This window comes from Tauraco erythrolophus, chromosome 12 (genome assembly GCF_009769465.1).
Source record: "Tauraco erythrolophus isolate bTauEry1 chromosome 12, bTauEry1.pri, whole genome shotgun sequence".
Lineage (NCBI taxonomy): Eukaryota > Metazoa > Chordata > Aves > Musophagiformes > Musophagidae > Tauraco > Tauraco erythrolophus.
Window position 1 is genome coordinate 9,489,984 of NC_141476.1, and position 15,464 is coordinate 9,505,447.

The following is a 15,464-nucleotide window of genomic DNA, read 5'->3' on the forward strand; positions in this document are numbered from 1 at the left end:
ATCTTTCTGAGAAGTATGTAATGGACACGGTAAAAATGATATAAATGTGTGGTAGGTGGTTGTCATTCCCTGATCCCCAAAATGCACACTGCAGCATACAAAAGGATAATGCCTTGTTCTATCAAGGCTTTGAGAGCAAACGGAAGTTCTTTTGCGTTTCCCCTGGATTTCTGTAACATGTATTTTTGATTATGGCAGTTCTATCCAGGAGCCAGAACAATCGCAAGAAACTCTATGCCCAAAGTGCTTCCATATAAACTTCTAAACTTTTCAAGTATTATTGGAATAATCTGAGGAGTGTTCCACTCTTCCCGCTCTGTTTTGGAAGTGCAGAGCTGCCTGGTACCATTAAATGACTTAAAGGAGCAACAAAGTGTGTTACAGTAAGGGTGTTGTTTCAGTCAGCAATTGCGACATTGTATAACCACATGTAAGTTTGTGTGTACAAATTGCTGAGCTGACGTCTCTGTCTCTGTATAGCAGAGATCAACCAGCCAAAAATAATGAATTTTAGTTTCTAAAGTTGGTCTGGGTCGTCTGACTGTCAGTTGAAGATCCAGTTCTTGTTTGTGTGTTTGTTTTTTTTTTCTAAAGGTAACTGTTTCTGCAATACACGTTGTGTAAACCAACTCCCAGTGAGTCCAGCATTTATGGTAGGAGTGTGTGCTGATTTGTATGGTTCCATCTAAAACATCTGCATTGTCTTAATTATGTTGAACATCTGACAGACAACTGGAAGCAGTGAAAACCCCAGGCTTATTTAGCCACAAGTGTCTGGCAGTTGCTTCTCGTATAGAGGAGGAAAGTGCAATGGCTGTAGTGTGGTTGGAATGCTGCTCCTGAGACTCTGAGAAATAATATTTTTCAGTTTAACTGGGGCTGAGCAAAAGGCTCTTTTTTCTGTCTGTAAGTTGATGTGCTTTTGACAGGTGTTGGGTTCAAAGCCAAGATAGAGATATAAAAGCTTGTTTTGGAAAGTCTTTTGGGAGAGGAATTCTTGAAATAAATACTGGATGGGGAAAATAGTAGTCGTGGTGCTTCGGCCAGACTTGAGAATCTGTGAGAGCTTGATGGAGGAAAATTAGAGGTAGCTCAGACTGTTTTACTGAGCCTAATTTGAAGTAGTTGTAGTTGGTAGACAGTCACAGCAGTGCTGACTAGTATTGCAGGTATCAAGAAGATGCCTCCATTCTTTTACTATTTGCTATTTAACATGTTTATGTTACTAATGATCTTTTTCACTGCAGAATTTTTCAGATTGGTTTTCTGGACTGCCTTGAACTCAGCAGTCTCAGCAGAGGTCTGCACCCTCAGAAGCTGTCTACCTCTTTTCTACACAGTTGTATGGAACTGAGTGTAGCCCTTTTTGGTGGTTAGTATGACACCCACAGCAACATTCTACCCATACCATGTTCAGCTTATTTCTGCTCAAAAATGAGTTTACAGAATTCTTATTTCTTGCCCTCCCATTCCACTCTTACTCATCCATCAAATCCCTTTTACTTTGGAGCTAAGCAGAATCATAAATGTTTTAAAACAATGTTTTAGTTTTTTGAAACCTTTTTCAGGTTATGAGAAGACCAAGTGGAATTTGGAATGTAGGAACTACTGTTAATGACTGCAACAGTAGTGTAGGTTTGTTTGGCCTTTTTACATGGCAGATTTTGTTTGTTTTAGTGAAGCAAATCATATTATGTTTTCCAACAGGAAGGAAGTTTCCATGGATCTTGGTTTTTATAATTCCTATAATAGCATCAAACTGAACATTCTTACAGCAGACATCTGTTTTTCACAGTCGCCTTCTGTAGGAAGAGACTTTGTTTTGTTTTGAAATTCTTAGTTCATGTATTTTAGCAGATGATCATATTTAAGCCAGATTCTGATTGTCATCAGTACAAATTGGGAATTAACTCCGTTTATTTCACTTCATCTCTCCCAATTTATGTTAATGTAAAGGAAAACTGAATCTAATGAATTGGCTGTTCTATTTCTGTGTTTAATTGTGTTGACAAGCATTATTTTAAGAGAAATGAGACAATGCAATTGCATGTAGCTCAGAAAGCTCCAGTATTCTGACAGCTTATTGGTTTTTATTTTGCTACCTGAAAGAGGGATTAGACTTCATTTTGGGTTGACAAACAGCATGTGGTATTCCAGCCTTCTATGTGAAGCCTTAAGTATGTTGACACATTCTTCCAATCCAAAAAGATTTTTTTAAAAAAAAAATTATAAGATTTTATATTTGTTCTCTCTGATGGTCAATTCCTTATGGACTTTATAAAACACTCAGGTTTTGGTTTTAGGTGGAAAAAATCCACTTTCCAGCACATTGCAGCTACTACAGTATGTTTCCTAAAATGCGTGAATATCAGTTATGCTTCTAAGGTGACAGTATGAAGCAATGTGTGAGCTCTTACAAATTATGTTCTTAAAGCTGTGCAAGCAAATGTTTTGACTTTTGAACTTCTTCAAGGCAAATTTGAGAGTCATACTTGGCTTCAGTGTGTGGAAATGGAACTATATACCCAACTATATTGGGCTCAAATTGATCTATTTCTCTTTCTGGTTTTATTTAGCTTTTGGAATAGAAATAGATGTCCTTACTAAATCTTGAAGCTTTTATAGCTCTAGTTTTATCTCAGACAAATTATTGGAAAATGCACAATGCCATTGATCTGACTAGAACTAACAAGAGTTTTAAATAGCAAAGAAAATAAGCCCTTTTATGCTGGAAACCTCTTCCTCTCTTCTCCCTTCCCTTCCTTCCTTCCCCAAAACATCAGCAAAAGCAGCTAATAAATGCAATTGATTTATTTTGAAGTGCTGTCTGTCTTTTTCACTTTGCTTCTGAATAGCAGAGAGTTTGTGGCAGCCCTGGCTCCAGATGTCTGAGAGACAAGCTATAATATGTTTCAGAAAGTCCCTGTGTGATTGCATTTGTCTGGGGAAAAAAATAGAATAAGCTTTGTCTTTGCTACAATAATGCTTAGCTCCTTAGAACAACCTCACAAAGAAGAGGGGCATTTCTGAACTAGGATTAACAAATCTCTCTGTCTATGGTTGTTTCAGCATATTTGCAGAAAGCACAACCAGTGGTGGTGTTTTTCTGCAGCACGTGCTAATTAACATCACTTTAGTTGTTCTTTTTGCTGCAAATGCTGGGGCAATGTAGCAGAATGCAGTGAGCCACCCCGAAGTCTGTGCCTTGAAGAGCTGTATGTCCCAAACATGTTACATAAGAGCTGTGATGTTTTGCTCACATAGAGTAAATATTTTGAGTATGAAATATTTACTTGGTGGACTTGGACATGTCTAGGAATGCAGGCATTCCTGTGAACTTGGAAAATTGCAACCATCAACATGAGCCGGCAATGTGCGCGTGCCTCCCAGAAAGCCAACCGTATCCTGGGCTGCATCCCAAGAGTTATGGCCAGCAGGTCGAAGGAGGTGATTCTTCCCCTCTGCTCTGCTCTCATGAGACCCCACCTGGAGTCCTGCATTCAGCTCTGTGGCCCCCAACATGAGAAGGACATGGACCTATTGGGGTGGGTCTAGAGGAGGGCCACAAAGATGATCCGAGGGCTGGAGCACCTCTGCTATGAAGACAGGCTGAGAGAGTTGGGGCTGTTCAGCCTGGAGAAGAGAAGGCTCCGGGGAGACCTTCTAGCAGCCTTCCAGTACCTAAGAGGGGGGCTATGAGAAAGGTGGAGACTTTTTACAAGGGCGTGTAGTGATAGGACAAGGGATAATGGCTTTAAACTGAAATGGGAGATTTAAATTAGATCTAAGGAAGAAATTTTTGACTCTGAGGGTAGTGAGGCATTGAAACAGGTTGCCCAGAGAACTTGTGGATGCCCCATCCTGGAAGTGTTCAAGACCAGGTTGGATGAGGCTTTGAGCAACCTGGTCTAGTGGAGGGTTTCCCTGTCCATGGCAGAGGGGCTGGAACTAGACAATCTTTGAGGTCCCTTCCAACCCAACCCATTCTGTGATCTTTCTTGGAGTTATCCTCGAATATTTAATTATAGCAGAAAACACTTAAGGCCAAAAGTTAAGGTGCTCCCATTTTTTTATTTTTTTTTTTCATTTCAGTTTGTAAAACGCTTTTGCTGGAACCACTAAAGAGCATTTTCAGGATATTCTTTGCCAGCTACAGTGGTGCAGTTCAAATTATATATGCATATTTGAAACAGAATTTAAGAATCTAGTACCCGGTAGTGGTTACTGTTGGATAGACCACAAGAGATGAGTCAATACAGAGAGATGCTTTCACCTTAGTATATGTTCCAGCTTGAACCACCAGTGATTTAGAGACTTCATGAGTCTGTAAATTATTGTATCAATAGTAATCAGAGATTACTTGTTCTCCATCAATCTATGTAATTTCTCTTTGAATCCATTTATACTCTTGTCCTATGTGCTGTACTGTAGAGATGTGTTCCACAACTTAATTGCATGTTGTTTGAAAAATTTCCCACCAATATTGACATAACAGCTTTTTCATAGAGCATTGTCACTTTCTGTACATGTAGAGCTTTGGGAAGGATGTTTGAGCTAGAGTTCCTACTTGTGTGCAGGTCTGGACAATAGAGAATTAACCTTTCCTTCTTTGATTTTTCAATACTTTAGCTTTTGAATAAATGAATATTGATGTCATTAGGCTGCATTTCTATACTTGAAATGAATGACTCAGAGCAATAGCAGAGGGGGCATAGTAGTTGTATGTAAATAATTTTAAAACTCAGTCAGGTGAATGGTAATGAAGGGACAGTTCCACTGTCCACTGATCTAAAATATTGGTTTCAGGTGGAGGTTTGAACACTGCATTACTACTGACTCATTGTGCATTATGGGGGAGGATGTACCCTGTTGAGAAATTTCAAGGCGTATAATTTCCATGTTGAGAAATTTGGGTAGCATGACATGTGTGTGTGCTTTTCTTCTTGGCAACATCCTTCGAAGCACTTTGAAAAAAAACTTCAAGGTATTCCACTTGTAATCAATGTTTAAAGAAAAGATATTCACAGCAGAAATTGTCTAACCTCACCAGTCTTGACTTTGCAAGGGGATAATTTATTATAAATGTTTTTTAAGGTTAAACTTGTTCACGTGTGTCAGGTGTAATCTAACTAATTCTATGTTCTTGGCTTATGTACCACATTTAATTGCAGCAATTGGAGTGGGTTTCAGGAAACTCTATTCCCAGTGTCAAGTAGTTGTATTTTCTTGATTGTTAAAAAAGAAAAAACCCGAGAGTTGGATTTTGGCTTTAGGAGGATCAGCTGTATTTTTCCTACACTGTGAGTTTCTCCCAAGGTGGCTCATTTTATTTGTCCTTTATTCAATTTTCAGTAGAAACTTAGTCAAATGTAGCCAGAAAAATGAAGCCAAAGTTTCTAAGGAGATTTCATGGATATTTGATACAATATTGGAAGGTATGTGTGGATTTACTTTGGAGAAGAATAACTACTGGGTGCTAAGTCTCTAAACATGTTAGAAAAATAGAACACAAAATTGGATAGACTTGGTGTCCTAGAAGCACTTATCTTGAAGAGTTTGCTCACTAGTTTTTCTGAGGCAAGTACACGTTTAGATTGTCTGAAATGGAAGGACTGAGGAGAGGGCAGTATATAGAGGGGCAATGGCCGTATACCTCTGATTAGGGAAAGCATCGATGCTTAAATGGGATGACTCAAAGCCTGCGCAGGACCTGATTTGTGGTCCTGAGGAACAGGGAGAGATCAGAGAAGAAAGGTTTATTCTTCATGGTTGCTTTTTAAATGGAACATCCCAAGAATTAACCTTAAAGCCAGCTCATATAATCACAAATGTGTTTAGAATAACCGGATGCTAACAGTCACAGAGGCAGTACAGCTTCAGAGCAACACGCAGCCTGTCTTACCTCATTTCTGAACGTACGTGATTTTACTCAGGTTTTTTTGTGTCCTTGTACTAACTGAAAATATGCATAATCTTTGCTGCTGGAATGTCTAGATATTGATCAGACAATGGACAGAAATGTAATTGTGCTCTACTCCTGAGCTGTATAATAGGAATAGTACAAGAAAATTAACTCTTAGTTTTCTTACATGTTTGTTACAAGTTTTATTTACTATCTTATTTACTAACTGTTCTGAAATCTATTTAAATTTACTTTTCTGAATAATGGACTTTCTGGACTGGTTTATAACAGTTTTTGACCCATATTTAGATCTAGGTTTCAACCTGTGCCAAAATAAATCCAGTTTCCCAAATAAAAGTCTGTATGAATCTTGTAGTTAGTGTAAAAAATAAATATTCTTCTTTCTCTTGATACAAGGCTTGTTGATGAGTCTCGTTGGAGTAATTGCTCCTAATTGTCAGCTTTTCCTCTTTCAGAACATCTTTGGTTTATTGACACTGTCGTAATAACTTCTTACGTCCCTTCTTACCCAGATGTGAATGTGGTTTATAAGATACTATTGTGACTTATTCAGTGATGTGTGACTTGCACCGCTCTATACCTTATTTCTGCTTCCTCTGCTCAAAGGCCTCCCAAGGGACTTGTTAGAATTTTCCAGTTGAGTGGAATTAGTATATGATGTACAATTACCAGTCTGTTCTTAGTCTCTTCTTTACTGAAGGAGGTTTGCTGTCCCCCCTTCTGGATCCTGAGACCTTGAAGAACCCACTTGCCTGATATTTTTTCTTCTCACTAAATAATGGCTTGTATTACATGTAGGTGTAGAGGGGAAATAAAATCAGTATAAGAGGAAACTGGCCTGTTAGAGCCCCTGATCTGTACTGGAAGTGAAATACTGCAGAATAGACCAAATCAAAGCTTTGGGGAAGTGAGATATGGAGAGAATACCTTTCCTGGCTTGTAAAATATCAAGGGAAGTAAACAAATGCCTTCTATTTTCCTTGCTATTGAAAGCCAGAATGTCCTTTTTCCATTAAGAGTGTTTTGCTATTCTTTCGGAAATCTCTTTTAATTAAGGCTGTATAATATGTTTCCAAGGATATGAAAGAAATAATTCACCAAGGCTCCAGCAGCTACTGTTGCTTTCTGATGAAGAAAAGCAAATATTTCTCATCATTTGGAGATGCAGCAATGATTAGAAACAGGCTATAGTTAGGAATCAATTCATCTTTCTCTGGGCAGTTTCAAAATATTTTTGGCTATTTTGCTATTTTATTCAATGATGTGCTGGTACTGAACTAAGGTATCATGGTCCTCCCTCTGCTGGGACAGTTCTGGCAGTAACTCTCCAGCACGTAAACTGATAGAGGCTTGACAGAACCCTTTTAAAGGTTTCTGGGGTGCTACAGGCCTGTTTGCCATATCATCACAGCAGTCAGTGTAGTCTATTTGACACAGAGTAAGGGCATCCAAACAGGACCAGAATTACTGTTAACTCCCCAGCTGATGTAGCTGCCCACTGGCCTAGAAGTGGTGTCAGTGTGCTTTTATCAAGAATGAATAGAGTCCAGTTTCTGCAGTGTCAGATGGACAAAGAATATTTCAAGAGCTTCCTGTAGTAACACAGGACTTGCTCAGAGTATTTCTTGGCTAGTCCTTGTCCCAGAAAGAGCAAGAGGTGAAGTGAGAGCCTTGACCACTGCCCCACTGACCCTGGAACTGAAGAATCATCTCGTGTGTGCTTCTCAGAAGTACAGCAGGGTTTCAGCTCCTGCCTGTGCTGCTCCAGGACCTGTTAATGCCCGTACAGGCCTCTGCTTGAATCACAGTCGTCCCCTTACCTCACCTTCACAACCCGACCTGAATTCCTCTGTCTGCTTTTTGGTGATTATCTTGGTCTCCTTCACAATGTAGGTTCATCATAGGGAAAAATTGCCTGAGAAGAGAAGGTGAACAGCTAAGTATGACAGTGCTAGAAAGTCAAACAAAAAGAACCTTTTTGAATTGCAAAAGGTGACGTCCTTGTAAAAGGCTTCAGTCTGCTTTTTGTTAAACATTTCTTTGAAGAACTGTCCGTCTCATTCACTTCCTCACCACTTACAAAAGGGAGCAATGACAGCACTGGCTCCAGGTGTCTGTCAGGAGAGCAATAAAAGTTTCAGCCATACCCAGTGTGATTGTGTTTGATAGGTAAAAACAGACAGATGCTAATTTCAAAACTTGACTTTCAAGTAGACACTTCTCTATCTGTCAGGTTAAGGAAATGAGAAGTCTATGTGGTTTACAGGAAAAAAAAAGTGACTGAGTTTTTATGTGATTAAAAGTATTAAATTAATCTTTCACTTCATAGTGCTGATCAGAATTTCTACCAATAAGGCTTTATTTTCTGCTGGCACTGCAGAAAATATCCAGTATGATGATCTCTGTAACAGCCCTATGGTTAGTGGGGTTAAAGTCAGCATAATCCAGTCTACTCTGTCTTTACCTGTTTTCCTTCTCTTGCTCCTGCTATTCCTCCTTTTACATTTTATTTTTAACTTGCATTTTATATGTGTTCTGAGACTGCTTTTTTAAAGAATTATTGCTTTATTTATATAAAGGTTAGAGGTTTGGCAGAGGACTGAACACTAGTCCCTAGTTGTTGCTTTCCCTTCAGGGCTCTCTGAAAACATCTATCAGGAACTGATGAAGGACTGCTGGACCAAGTAGATTCAACGAGTGTTTGGTATGGCTATGGCAGCTAGTTTTACGTTTGAGATACCTCATTTGTAACGCAAGTAGTAAACATTTTAGGAGCATCCTCAAGTGACAGAATGAACTGACTTTCCAGTTCTCAGTGGACCACTGTTAATGGTGAAAAACAATACAGATAAAACGTCTGAACACTTAAGCAAGCAGCTTGCATGTAACTAGATGAAGAAGTTTTTTGTTTGCTTTTAAAGTTGTTAAGAATTAGATATGAGAGGGCAGTATTTTTTTTCTGGAATCTACGCTTATTTCCCTGCACTGGGTGAACTGAAATTATTCTCAATATGCTATTCTGTATCGTGTAATTGAATGAAAATTTGAAGTTGATAACTGGCAATTACATTGATTTCCTTTTTGTTCCTTGGATATTCTTCAAAATGACAGTGCCTCTAGCAAATGTCACTTTATCAACAACAGTCACACAGCACCTTATTTCCAGTTATAAAGTACCATGGAAGTGTTCAGAGAAACAGATAAAAGCTCTGAAGACTTGTTAGGATGGACAACTGCGACACGATCACCATCAAAATTACCCTTAATTCATTGCATAGTCTGGGTGTTTTAATTAGTTTGCTGGTGAAATAAATGGGGACATATGTTGTCACGGGAAAGTAGCAGGAGATGACAATCCGTTAAACCCTGACAGGTATTGTCGGCTTGAGAATGAATAATTAAAAAAGTGACAGTAATTAAAACATGTTTACTTAAGATGACAATTACTTGAAATATGGTTGCATAGTAAAGACCTCATTATGATCCACACTCTGTATGTAAAAATGATACTTATGTCAAGGGGTAATTAATTTGCTCTTGTCGGTGAGTGAGAGGTCACTTGTGGTTCTACCTCACCTTGTTTACTTTTGATGGTTCTAGTAGTGGAGATGGTATTGTACTTTGAACTCTTGCATGCTTTGAGGTTCAACATGATAGTTTTATTTCTGTTTTTATATGGAAATATCTTTATATATTCTAATTGAAGTCAAGTCTTGAAAAGTATATGGACTTTACTATATGGACATAGTAGCCATTCTATGATTCTATGACTTTCAACCAATATGTTCTCTTGCATAAAATAGATTTCCTATCTCTGAAATAGTTGCTGCAGCCTATTTGCATCTTCAGTCTTTCAATTATTATTTTGGCGATGTGGCACTACGAATTGTAATTGGACAAACTGTTTCAGGAGAGCAAAGGTTTGAGAGATGAGAAAAACATCCAGGAAAAGCAGTCAATATGTTTTATCTTCTCTTGATAGACAGTTCATACTATGCTGACATTCAGAGAGGAGACTGTATAAAGTCTAAATAATCTGAGCTTTTCCATGGCTCATGGAATCATAGAATCATACAATGGTTAGGGTTGGAAGGGACCTTCAAGGTCATCTAGTTCCAGCCCCTCTGCCATGGGCAGGGACACCCTCCACTACACCAGGTTGCCCAAAGCCTCATGCAACCTGGCCTTAAACACTTCCAGGGATGGGGCATCTACAACTTCTCTGGGCAACCTGTTCCAGTGCCTCACCACCCTCTGAGTCAAAAATTTCTTCTTTATGTCTAATCTAAATCTCCCGTCTTTCAGTTTAAATCCATTGCCCCTCGTCGTATCACTACACGCCCTTGTAAAAAGTCCCTCTCCAGCTTTCTTGTAGCCCCTTTAAGTACTGGAAGGCTGCGATAAGATAACCCTGAGCCTTCTGTTCTCCAGGCTGAACAGCCCCAACTCTCTCAGCCTGTCTTCATAGGAGAGGTTCTCCAGCCCTCTGATCATCTTTGTGGCCCTCTTCTGGACCCGCTCCAGCAGTTCCATGTCCTTCTTGTGTTGAGGACTCCAGAGAATCACTGGACACATCACATTTCACAATGTTCCAAGAGTTCCAAGTATGTTTTTTTTAAGAGTTCAAACATTAGATGTTGCTGAGGTGGCTGTCAGTCTTGAACATTTTCAGAACCTTGTCTAAGGAGGTGATGTAGATTTATATTTGTGAAGAACCTCAGAAGAAAAGCTGAAGATTTTAGCTGTTTTTACATTCACTTTTTTTGCTGGCATTTTGTTTTTTTTTTCTCTTATTAGTTGGGCTTAAAAAAGCATTGAAAAGCTAGATGGCCACTTCATTTTTCCTCTTTTCCCTTTCCCTACCTGCAATCTGATGTAATAATTTTCTACTGGAGCTCAGCTCTTCTTGACTCTAAAAGGTTGGTGATGTGAAAAAATTGAGTCTTGTTAGGAATTCATAAAGGATTTTTTTTTTCATCGCATTTCAAATACACTGTGTATAACACAATACAGTACAATAATAATAATATACATTACAAAGTGCAACACAGTACAATAATTGTATAATGCTCATGTGTTTAAAATTTTGGGGACTCTGCAAAGATTTAAGGCAGTTGATGTCACGTTGCAATATACTGACTTAGTTTGACAGATGTGCCCATGTGACCAGGAGTTGTGTCATCTCAGTGATAAATGCTGACAACAAAATTAATTCCTGTTGGGGAAATAATCTCAGTAAAACTTCTTTTTATAGCACTTAAATTTAAGCACGTTTTTAAAAAGAGTATCTGGTGCTGAACTAATATGTCCTCTGTTCCAAATGATTAATATCTTATTTCTCTTAGAAATGAAAGATAACGAGATGCCAAACTGGTACCAGAAACATCTCTCCTGTTCAGTGTGTAGTGTTGTCTCATTTCTCTTGTATGTATTAATTGTTAATCCGTCATGGTAGTGTGAAGTCTGATAAACAAATTGTGCTTTCACTGCTTCAGTGAAGAACTAACAGATCCTTTTAATATATCTTGGGAATATAAGAATTGCTTTACAGTATCATGTGAGTGGTCTATCTTGTCCATTATCTTGTTTCTCTAACAGTGCTGAAAATCAAATGCTGAAAGGAAAATGAAACAATTCACTTACTATAACATTATGGAATGACATGGTCCTTGGTAGAGATTGGGAAGAAAAATTCTAACATCGTGGCTGGCTTATAGCCCTTGGAATGTGTGCACATACAGTTCTCTCTCGTACTGTCCTTGCGCGTGTGCTTTAGAAATGCCTGATCTGGTTTTTATTTCCATTGAGCTGCTGTACCAAAATGTTGTGACCGTATCTTCTACAGGCTTTTTATGCCATGGGTGGGGGGAGAGGGAATGAGTGCCTGGGAAAATTCTAACAATTTAAAATACATTGTTCTTCTTTAATAAGAAGAATGCATTAGGAATATCTGTGCTACATTTTATGACCTCTAACTCTGGTCTTAATTAGTGTCATCTTAATTAATGTCTGTACTATTTTAGACAAATTTTGACCAAAGAGCATACTTTACTTCTCATTCCTCAGTACTTATTTTCCTTAATAGTCTTTTGTATGGGACTTTGAGGGGAAAAATGTGTTTTCAAGTAATTATTTCACACCATGTTTCTTCATGCTAGTATCCATCTTTCAAAGACATAGCATGTCAGTCGTACATTTCTACAAGCTTTTTCCTAACGTGGGAATAACTATAATTTGATAAACAGATGTAGTTGTCTCCATAGCATGACTTTCATAAATGCAGGTTTTAAGTTTTGCCTAGTTCTGTTCAGGCTTTTGTTTGCTGGTTTCCTGCTCTGCTTTTCAATTGTTGCAGAGAAGAACAGACTTTTCCTTCAAATTTTGTGCCATTTGAAGCAGCCTCGAACTCCTAAATTGAAAGGCAAGAATTGATCCAGGGATAAAAGATAACACCCTAGGTTTCCAGATCTCTGAAGTTGACTGTAGAAATAGGGGTGGAAGAATGTTGTCACCTTTTATCTCTTCTATGAGGTACACAGAATGCAGGGTAAGGATAGGGGCAAACCAAAACTGTTGGAAACAGAAGTCATACTTGTAGTTCCAGAATGCAGATTATGAATTTCAGTGTTTTGTAAATCTTTGATATAAGCTTTGATATAAGCTTTTCCAGTGTTAGATGATTTGACCTGACTGCTTACTAATATTTGTAACACTAGATCATTCTTTCTGCATATGTATTTTAAGGAAGAAAAGATAGCATATATATTGTTCCTATTCTGGAAATAATTTCAGCAGTTAATAGGATAGAGGTTACATTTTTGTATTTTGTCCTGTGATTTTGGAAAACAGATTTCTTACTAAATTATTATTTATTTGATAGAATTGTATACTTTCTACCCCAAAGTGTCAGATTTAGTATAGACAAAGCTCACTATACTAATATAGACAAAGGAACAGTATTTTGATCTTAATGTAATGACAGACTTTTCTGAGCAGTTTATTGCTGGTGTAGACCACATTGATCAAGCTCACAGTGAATTTTCTAATAACTTGTGTAATTTAAAACTAATATTTAGTAGAGCTAAGTTTTAGCTAAGAGTGAGCATACCATGGTCAGTACTTTGTTTCTGTATTCACTCCTATTGATTCAAGTAATTTAGTTCAGAGATTTTTAATTCCCAGAACTACTCCTTGACCTGCTGTTGAAGAATAGGGTGGATTTGTCTTGGCAACACAGCGTTGGAGTTCCTTAAATACCCATTAGCTTTAGGTTTATCCTTGTTTTACTTAGACACACATACACAGATGGAGTAATTAGTTCACTGTTGGCTTACATTTTCTGGATCACATCTACTTATAAAGACATCCTTACAGAAAGCAAATACTTATTACTATCTCAGTAATTCCCCACTAAGGTCTAATTGATTGGCTTGTAGTCCCCAAGTCTACATTGTAGAAGGTTTTATCCTATTAGAAATCATCCACTTTTCTAGACAGCAGTACTAGCTGGCAAATTGCTTAATTCCCATTGCATGAAAGGGAAAGCCATCCTTGATGAAAGTAAAATTATTGTATGACATGCAAAACTGACTTTAATAAGAGATTGAGCTGGTATGATTTTGTGATTATTTTTGGTTTGGGATGGATTTGTTGTGTTTGGGCTGGATTTTTTGTGGGTTTCCCCCCGCCTCCTTCCCCACTGGGGAGTAAAACAGTTCTTCATGTCAATTCTAAGAATTGATAAAATTTAGGGGGTTTGATCTGACATGAAAAAGAGCCAAATCTGTCACTGAACGTTTTTCTTAGTGTTAAATAAGCAAAATTCCACTGTAGGCAAAATCAAACGTTTGGCTCAAAATAAAATTTTGCTGTTTTCAGAGAGATTCTTCATCATTTTCACAGCCAGAGCATGGCTTCTGGGAGAGAGAAGGGAAAGCTGGAAGCATTAAGCCTGTGTTTTCATGAAATCAAAAAGAAAATTTGAAATAAAATTGGCACAAAACATGATTTTCATTTACCAGTTTTAAAGGCAGTAGGATTTGGTTTTGACTTTTTTTCCTATAGCTCTACCAGTCATTTAAATTTCTTATTTGAATGAAGACTCTCAGGGGCATATAGAGATCTGGGTCTGTTTGAGATTCCCACTGACAGCAGTGGGAGATCTGTGTGTGAGCCAACAGTGGTTTATGGCCCTTAGTTATTCTGTGCCTCAAAGGCACAATACACTTCTGCCACTTAACATTTAATTTACATATTCATAGTACATACAGTTATCCAATTCTTTCCCATAATAGTTCTTCAAAACGTTCAGGAAAGGAGAATAGCTGCTGTTGTGGTGCCCTATTGACCAAATCTACAGAGTGACTTGGACTTTCTGGTGCTGAGTTGTCGCAGTGCATAATTGGCCTTTGGACTTGATGCTAAGCTGGTGTTTGGGCTCCTGCAGTGTAAGTGTGGGAGAGTGGGATATAACAGCTGCTGTCTTTGTGACCTGAGCTTGTTCATACTGTACACTGAAAAAAAAGTGTTTAAATCCTGCTCCGGGAACTTCAACTTATTATCTCAGGTGTGGGGTAATGTACTTATTTCTGACAGGGAGTCACAGACCAAACCCCTTGAAGTGGGACACCCGTATCAACAAAACCTGAACCAGGAATGCCTGTTTCTTAGAAAGCAGACCTGAAGGGGAAATAGTGGTGGTGCCTCCTCCACACAGCGGATGAGGATGGGCTCCTTTGGGATGTCAGGCTTTGTCAAGCTCATCCATCCTCAGCTCTCGTGTCTCAGAAAAGTTCTTTGTCTACCAGGACAGCCTTTGTTCTGCCACGAAGGCATGCTTCACCCTTTCAGCTGAGTCTGTCCCTTTTGCAAGGGAAAAAAGTCTTGAGGATGTCTTTATACATTTATGAATATTTTCAAGCTTCAGTCAACCAGAGAGAGGGAATGGGGAGCCTGACACCGTAGCCTAGGGACTAAGGAACTTAGGGGAACTTTGTTATCGGCAGGAATTCCACTCCAAGGACTGCCTGTGCATTTTACATTAAATGAGCACTGCAGAAAATGAAACTTCAAGTGATATTGCCTGTAACAGTTAGCAGCATCTGCTTTTGCTGATTCACAGGGATTTGATTGATGTGTTTTAAAATTGCTTTGAGGTAGCAAAATCCACATGGAGTAGGAGCTCAATATTTATTAAACAGAAACTTGTGGCCAGCTTCACACGATAGACTCCTAGCTCTGCAAATATCATTCAAAGTGGTTCAAAAACTACAAATTGCCATTTTTATACATGGGACTGATGTAGAGATATCCAAAACATCCCATTCAAACATCTTGTTTTCATTTGCTTGTGACTTTTCCAGGTACTATCTTCAGGGCTGAACTCTTTCATGCATGATGCAGACACATTTTAGATCTTAGGCTGAAGGGTTTCACTGCATATTTGCCCTTTTTTCTTCATTAGATTGCAAAATTTAGGTGAGGTTATTAATCTATTTCCAAATAGAATATTAAGGAAAATATTGGTTGTGAAAATGTTCTA

The 15,464-nt window shown here is 38.4% G+C and overlaps 1 protein-coding gene across 1 annotated transcript in view; it reads left to right on the top strand.

Annotated features, from left to right (window-relative positions):
* FHIT (fragile histidine triad diadenosine triphosphatase) overlaps window positions 1–15,464 on the top strand; it is a 485,571-nt gene that overhangs the window by 120,708 nt on the left and 349,399 nt on the right. The gene's annotated exons all lie outside the window — the stretch shown is intronic.